At 45.5% G+C, this 7,465-nt stretch overlaps 1 long non-coding RNA gene and 1 pseudogene across 1 annotated transcript; both read right to left on the bottom strand.

Annotated features, from left to right (window-relative positions):
• Positions 1-2,146: 2,146 nt before the first annotated feature.
• LOC121836374 lies at positions 2,147-2,904 on the bottom strand. The gene is made up of 3 exons (XR_006077904.1): positions 2,843-2,904; positions 2,557-2,769; positions 2,147-2,198 (listed from the first exon to the last, which is right to left on the bottom strand). It is a non-coding gene; the product is annotated as an uncharacterized LOC121836374 (long non-coding RNA).
• Positions 2,905-4,378: 1,474 nt separating this feature from the next.
• On the bottom strand, positions 4,379-7,182 carry LOC121836514 (annotated as a pseudogene).
• Positions 7,183-7,465: the final 283 nt, after the last annotated feature.

Genomic DNA, 7,465 nt, shown 5'->3' with positions numbered 1-7,465 from the left:
TGCGTTTCGAGCCCTGGTATATCTAGACAATACAAGGAAACATCAACGGCCGGGTCATATCGGGCAGCTTGCAATGTGTACTTACATCTTGAAACTATATGCCGAAAAGGTGGAAAGCTCGCGGACACTGACGCCAGCGGCCAGCCTACGTACTGACATCCCCTGTGACTAAATTTCAGAACGTGAAAAGGCACTTTTTAAACCTGCAGCAGACGATACCGTTGATACGTCCGTAACAGACGAAATACTCGGCGAGCGCTGGCGGCGCAGACGACCAGCGGCGCACCGGAGTGATACAAAAGTGCAGGCGAGATCGCGTGACCTATTGCCGGCGTGTGATTGGCTCCGGCCACACGTAGCTTTGGCTGCGCTCGGACGGAAGCTGAAACGAAGTATAGTCTTCTTTGAAAAGCAAGAAAAAACACCCATGAACCAAGGCACACAGATTGCTATCGCAAGGTGGGTGGTCAAAGGGCATTTTAAAATTCCTGAGGTATTTTTTGTTTTGTAAACAGGACTACAGAAACCGCACCTTGTTTTAAACAGTATAATTGTAGCTTTCTCCTGATGCTCTACAACATTGCTAATCACAGTTCAGCTCTTAAACCAATATTTAAAGAGCTGACTTAATTAATTTTACAGAATTAGTCACAACGAAAAATATAGTGACAAATTTTGACACGACTGCTAAGAGCATACAGCTGGTTTCATTCACCTGGGGTGCTTATTCTTTTTAATGTTTGCTGCATGTGATTAGAGCACCGTGTATTCAAAGTACCATTAGGCGATGCTTGATAGCTGACCGGCCTTTTTGGGGTCACCCATGCAAATTCAGAACTGGCTTGCGATGGATGCTGCGCAGGCTCCTTCAAAACCATGAAACCAACACACACAAAAAATTAGAATTATTTTAACAGAAGAGTAGGCAGAAAGTACCAGCCAAAATATTTATTGAATAGAACAAGCAAAAACAGCACTCTGAATCAATTAAAGGCCAAACTTCAAATTTTTGTCCTAAAAAATAAAAAAAAATACCTAAGAAGGTAATTTCCTCTCAAAACAAAAGTTCCTAGCACGCTAGTGGACCCTTCAAAAATCCCGGGCCATGTTTCCCATCTGGGCTCCTCCTTTCGGTTATTGAGGGACGTCATGGGAAAGCCTTGAGGAATGACAGCGACAAGGCTTCCTGTGACGTCCCTAGATAAATGAAAGGAGGAGCCCAGACGAGAAACGAAGACTGGGGCTTTTAAAGGGCCTGTTAGCGTGCTAGAATGCTTCTTTCGAGATTTTTCTTTCTATTTTTTCTTATTTAGACAAAGAAAGTATGAATTTGGGCTTGTCAGGGCTCCTAAGCAAAATGGCTGGAAACAATAAAAATCAAACAAGACGAGGGTACTAAAATTGAAAAATAAAATAACGAAATGATAATCACTTCTCGTGTTGTGCAATTCTGGCTGCTGGTCTAACAAGTTATCATTTAGCTGTAGACAAGAGGCATTCATTATAAATAATGAGAAAAAAAATATTAGATAAAGATACTGGAATTTGAACACTAAAATAACTGGAAATAATAATGACAAACTAACAAAACTTGTTCTTTGGTGTTATTGTGGCTGCGGGTCAAACAAGTATTACCTGAAGATGGGCTTGAAGATATAAAATAAAGCATGAACTAAAGAAGGTGCACACTGTACATGGATATAGATGCTCATAAAAAGTTAGGGGATGTTGCCAAGACCAGATTCCTCAAGCTTCCTGAGCTTCTCCGCCGCGTGTCGTAGCCACGTCTTGATTACCTCTTCAATGTCGTGACGTGTCGTTGTGATACGGGGGTTTCTTTTTACAGCTTCTGAAAAGGTGTAAGGTTTGCTATTACTAGTCACCCAAAACCCAGAGTGCTAGCTATAGGGCAAAATCGCAACAATGGCATGAGTATGCTCATCCCTTCCTTGAGGCGATTGAGGAATTATTAGAAATACTTTCATTAATATAGCCAGCCAACTGATCACACTGTGAAACTGTTGTGCACTTTCAGAGCATATATTAGATATTTATTGGTTATTTAGGGGAAAAAAAACACTACCTCCAAACACCATTCCTTCAAAAAAGCATTGCCATAATGTGTTGTGTACTTATGGTAAATGAGCTCAACACACTGCAGCTGTTGGAATTTCGCCTTGCCCTTTTGCCCTTTCCAGCTGAAATTCACCGCAATGTTTTGGGTCATTAGAGCTTCCAGCAGTCGGCGAGTAGTGGCCCCTAGAGTCTTCCCTCCGAGTCCCACGAACAAATTTACTTGTGTCACAGAAAAACAGGTTTATATACAGTAAAACCTCGTTATAACAAAGTTGAAGGAGCGGTCGTAATTATTTCGTTATAACCATTAGTTTGTTATAGCCAATGTCCATTTCTTCCCACTATTAGCAAGCAAGGGGAATTATGATTGCTTTGTTATATCCATTAGTTTGTTATATCCCGTTTTGTTATAACGAGGTTTTACTGTAAATACCAGGCACTTCCATGGCATCTAGCCAAATGCTCCATAATTCCACTTACCAGCTTTTTTTCTCATGGCTTCGCTAGCCTGTAGTTGGCACTTAGATTCCATGAAGGTGTCATAGCTTGCGGGTGGCTCCTGAACGGGGAAGTTGTCGTCATCGTCCTCCTTGTGCTTGTTCACAGCTTCTAACACAGTGCCCATCAGGGCAGTCAGGTTATCAAGCCTCAGCCAGATCATGTGTAGAATTTCCAAGGTGTGCCGCCTGAAACCTGAACCATCAACAGGAGCATTGTATAAAATTGTTAAAACCAGCTATCAAAGGCAATCCGAAAGGTTTTATACCTTCAGGCTCAGGTTCCTTTTATACAGTTTTACTGGCAACATTACAGCAAGGAGGTGTAGAGCTGGAGGTTGTACTGGATTGCTTAAATGCTGCACAAAAATACACAGTTTCACTGAAAACAAATCAATGACAAATAAGTGACCTCGGGACCGAACAGTCTTAAAACCCTTAGAGGTCGTGAGCACTTATTCTATTTGCTACTGTTCCAGTCAGGAACTATTTTGTGTGTTTTGGACACTGCACAGGAAGGGCACTCATGTGAACAAACACATAGCAAGTAATTTACCCAGTATTTTTTTTTTGATTCCCGAGGTTTATAAAGGTACTTCTAAGCACAAAGGTGTTATTTCTTTTCCTATGCTACTAGTTTTTCATAGACAGCATCACAGTGGTTTTCACTAGAATCGCTAGAGCTTGCTTGTTACGATGAGTTTGAATAGGTCTCAATTAGCGCAACACTCACTGACACGTCCGGCAAGCTTTCGGCGAAAGAGGCGACCTGCAGCACTGTCGGAAGCCGCCATTATGCAACAAAGAAGACATTGCACTATTATAAACACAATTAAGCTTGAGCAGATACTCTTGGCTAGCCTCAGACCGTGCCGACGCTTCACTACGAGACATAGTTTCCTCATTCTACGCTGCAAGTGAATATTGAATAGTAATTAAAAGTTACTTACCTAATTCGCACATCTCCTCGAAAAGGTGCCTGGCTTCTTTCTTGCGCAAATAACTTCCCGCCTCCCTTTTCTTTCGTGGCGGCGTCGGCGGCGTGCGGTTCGTAGTGCGGCCATTGCAGAGAGCGGATTCGGCCGTTGCTTCGGCGGCAGAGTGTATTCTACAGCAAAATCTTTAAATACTATAATCCACTTGGGATTTTATGTTGATTTTATGTCCGACTTCATTTTTGTGGTTTTGTTTTAAATATGTCTTGAACGTTTTGGCATGTGGGTCAAGCTCTAAAGCAAAAGCCGCATTGCGACGACATCACGCAATTGCTATCGCGGTATGAACTTGGCGCGCGCTGGTCGGCGGTTTAAATTGTTTTAACCTTTTTAGCAGCATTTTGGCTTTGCAGTGGTTCCTTTTTTTTCATATTTGATCCCGAAAGCTTGTTCGAAGAACCTGCAAGGCATTGCTCGAATTTAGCAGAACGGGATGCAAGGACCTTCTGAGGATATCCTTAGGACGCCACGTTGATGACGAATTCCGGATAGCCCGTAGGATTTATCCTGCGGACATTCCATGGACTACTTTTAGTGGACGAGGATGATAGGACCTTTTGAGGATGTCCTCAGGATGTTGTGTGTTGACTGGGTAGGAATCTCACATCGGGGAAGGCAACAGTACCTTGGGCTGAGATGTGCACACTAGATATCAGGAAATAGACACTCGGAGTTTTGAAGAAGTTGCCTACCTCCGATTGCAGTTGTAGCAACGACGTAACCTCAGGCGGTGGCGCAGACGGCTGTCGGCAGAAGCCCGGTGCTGTCATACCTTGTGGTGTTGCTCTTTGGAGGTCCGAGTAGGCTGGCTCATGCTTCCTGGCTCCCATGTTGTGATGGCTGAGTGTTGAATCCCAGCAGCGGATGTGACGGCATAATCCACATATTCTGTTTGGCCATTTTGCTTGCTTGGGTTAGATGCTGGAGTGTGTCGACTCGTTCCAGGACGACTCGTTCCAGGACGACTCGTTCCAGGACGACTCGTTCCAGGACGACTCGTTCCAGGACAACTCATTCCAGCAGTTCTGGCCTCAGGCCGCAAGTCAGCTATTGGAGATTTTCCTCCTCTGTCATGGCCTCCTTCACTCGAGCGCAGACCTGAAGTACATCATAGAAATACTGTTCCGGTAGCTCCGATGGCAGCTGAAACCGCTGGCTGAGCTGCAGATGAGCCCACTCCCGCATGCTGCGATTCCCAGAGGTCTCCATGAGCGCTGCCTTCCACGTTTTTCAGGTAGTTGGTGCGTTGGTCCCTCGGAGTGTCATGGTGTACCATTTTCGGGCATTTCCATCAAGAGCAACTCACAGGTACTGCTCCACGGCGTGTCCCGTCCCAACCCTTAACCCTCTAGAGCCAAATTTATTTTTCAGTTTATTACAAAATATATTTTTGCGGAAATGTGGTGCTTAAGGTGCTCTCAAAAAGATAGAAGCATTGTGAGTTGTGACGGGTACCCTATTTGGCTAAAAGAGGTATGTCGCAAATTCGCAACAACAGGCCATGAAGTCAAAAAATTTACTGACGCCATGTAAATAAAATTAATTTTTTTTTGTTCAATTTTATATGTGTAGTAAAAAGGTCTCCAAAGGAGTGAAACACAATTTTGTTCATTGTCTTCCCACAACAAACAAGCACAGTGCAGAAAACATCTGGTTTCTACTTTATGGCTGATGGAAATTAAAGAAGCAGTTGGTGTTCTTGTTGAGGCGAAGATGTGCGTTGCATTTGCTGTACATTATGTTGGTATGCCCCTTGCAACCAGGTTTCCTGCACCGCTGCCTTGTGTCTTTGACAACCGGCCAACGTCCTGTGCTGTCCGCGCAAACGTCCTCGTCGGGAATGAGGCTCGTGGTTCCTCGTCGCTTGTTCACTTCGAGTTGAGCTTGAAGAGAGCCGGAGGGTTGTCTCCGTTACTTTGAGGAGAGGTCATTTCCTTACTTGCAGAGCGCTTCTGCAATTCCAAGCCGGAATTTCAGTAGGTCTCTCTGCTTATTCTTTGGTATGCCCAGTGACTGACAGTCTCGTTGGTAGAGGAGCCAGCTCACAACAATCGCCATGTCCAAAAAGTGAAAAAAAAAGCTTGAGGTAAAACTTTTTTGACCTCAACTGGATCCGATAGTATGATATCAGTGCATCAAGGAGATGAACGCCTCCCATGTACTCGTTGTACGTCACAACTGTTCTAGGACACTCAACCTGAACAGACTTCTTTTCACGCCTATCCCACCTCATGATTGTAAAGACGGGTTGTGCACCGGCAAAGGTACTCGCGGTGGTCACCGATCGGTTGTTGTACCACTTGACAATGATCACCGTCTGGTTATCCACCAGTGCCTGGTTCTTTTCTTCACTGCCTCATCCTCTTTTGCGGAGTTCTGTGTCCGAGGCCATAATAAAACCCTGCAGTCGATTCGCACGCACAGTACCAAGGGCCTATATGCCTCTTTGTGCCAAACTTATGAAAAGCTTCAGAGATATGAACCAATTGTCAAAGTATAGAAGGTGGCCCAGTTGAGGCTGCACGCACTGAGCGAGCTTTATGACGACGTTACCACTGGCCCCAATGTCAGGAAACCCCGGCACTTGATCTGTGTGGCCTGTGTACACGTCAAAAGAGTGTACAACACCGCTGGAGTGACAAAGTATGAATATCTTGTAACCCCACTTGTGAGGCTTCTTGGGGAGGTATTGCTTGATGCTGGAGTGCCCTTTGAATGGTACTATCTGTTCGTCCACACAGAGACATTGTTCCTGAGGAATCTACTCGAATTTCGGGAGCAGCATCTCGAGAGGCGGGCGAATCTTGAACAGTCTATCCTTCGGTGAGCTGTCGGCTGGTGGCATGCTGAGGTTGTCATTGAAGTGCAGCGAGGGTTTGATCTCCTCCAGGCTTGTACAAGATACTCACTAAAAGTATTTAAGGGGGGATGGTAGGGTAAATGGGTCATCTTGGTTACAGCTTTGTGTCTCAAAAGCTATTGCATATTTTCACTTGAAATTTTATGAGCTGAATACAATGAAAGCTCGTTAGTTCGAACCACATGGGGAAGCTGCTTCAGTTCGAACTAACGAAAGTTCGAACTAACGAAAGTGAAGAACCACAGTACACTCACTGCGGTTTGGAAGCAGTAGGGCATGTCAGCAATTTAATGCTTCAAAAAGTCTGTGATCATAGTCTGCCTTTTTTCTTTGAAGGCGACAGCAAGCACTTTTGCTCTAACGAGTGAATGTAACGGAAGGCCTCCTCTGCTCCTTCTTCAAAACTGAAGAAGAGACGGGCGGCATTCAATCCAGCCATGATCTCCGCAGCGGAGGGCTGCACTGGTGCTTCGTCTTCCTCCTCCTCCTCGTCACTGGCAGCGACAGGTTCAGCGCTTCTGACCTGAGAAATGATGTCCTCATCCGTCAGCGCACCACACACCACTGCATTCGCGTCCACATCGACATAGTCCGCAAATGAGATGTCGTCCAAAACATCCGCGACGACGCCATCTTCGAGCGCAGGTGGCTGGTCTCCTCCTTGCAGAGCTTGCGCTTGTGCGCCAAAGTCGCAGTGGCGATAGCAATTTGCTATCGTAACCGCAGTTACCTGCTCGCAAGCATGCACAAGCATGTGTAGCGCACTTAGGAGCGTCAACTGATATAAGGACAGAACGAGCGGGTTGGTATGGATTGTAGAGTTCGGGTCGTCCCAAAGCGGAGAGAAAGGACGAGGAAAATGTGCGTGTAAACTCTAACTATATTTTATTTTCAACTTGAACGGGAGGACCGATCGTGGTCCCCACACCTGTGCCGGATGGACAGCATCTGGGTTCGACTCGTCGGGGTCCCTTTCTTCTTTCTTTTCCCCGACGATGTCCTTTCCGGTCCTTCTTGCAACACGTCTCTCCGTCCTG

The sequence above is a fragment of the Ixodes scapularis genome, unplaced genomic scaffold (assembly GCF_016920785.2).
Source record: "Ixodes scapularis isolate PalLabHiFi unplaced genomic scaffold, ASM1692078v2 PGA_scaffold2__306_contigs__length_199485367, whole genome shotgun sequence".
NCBI classification, from domain to species: Eukaryota; Metazoa; Arthropoda; class Arachnida; order Ixodida; family Ixodidae; genus Ixodes; species Ixodes scapularis.
This window is presented reverse-complemented; position numbering and strand designations above follow the sequence as displayed.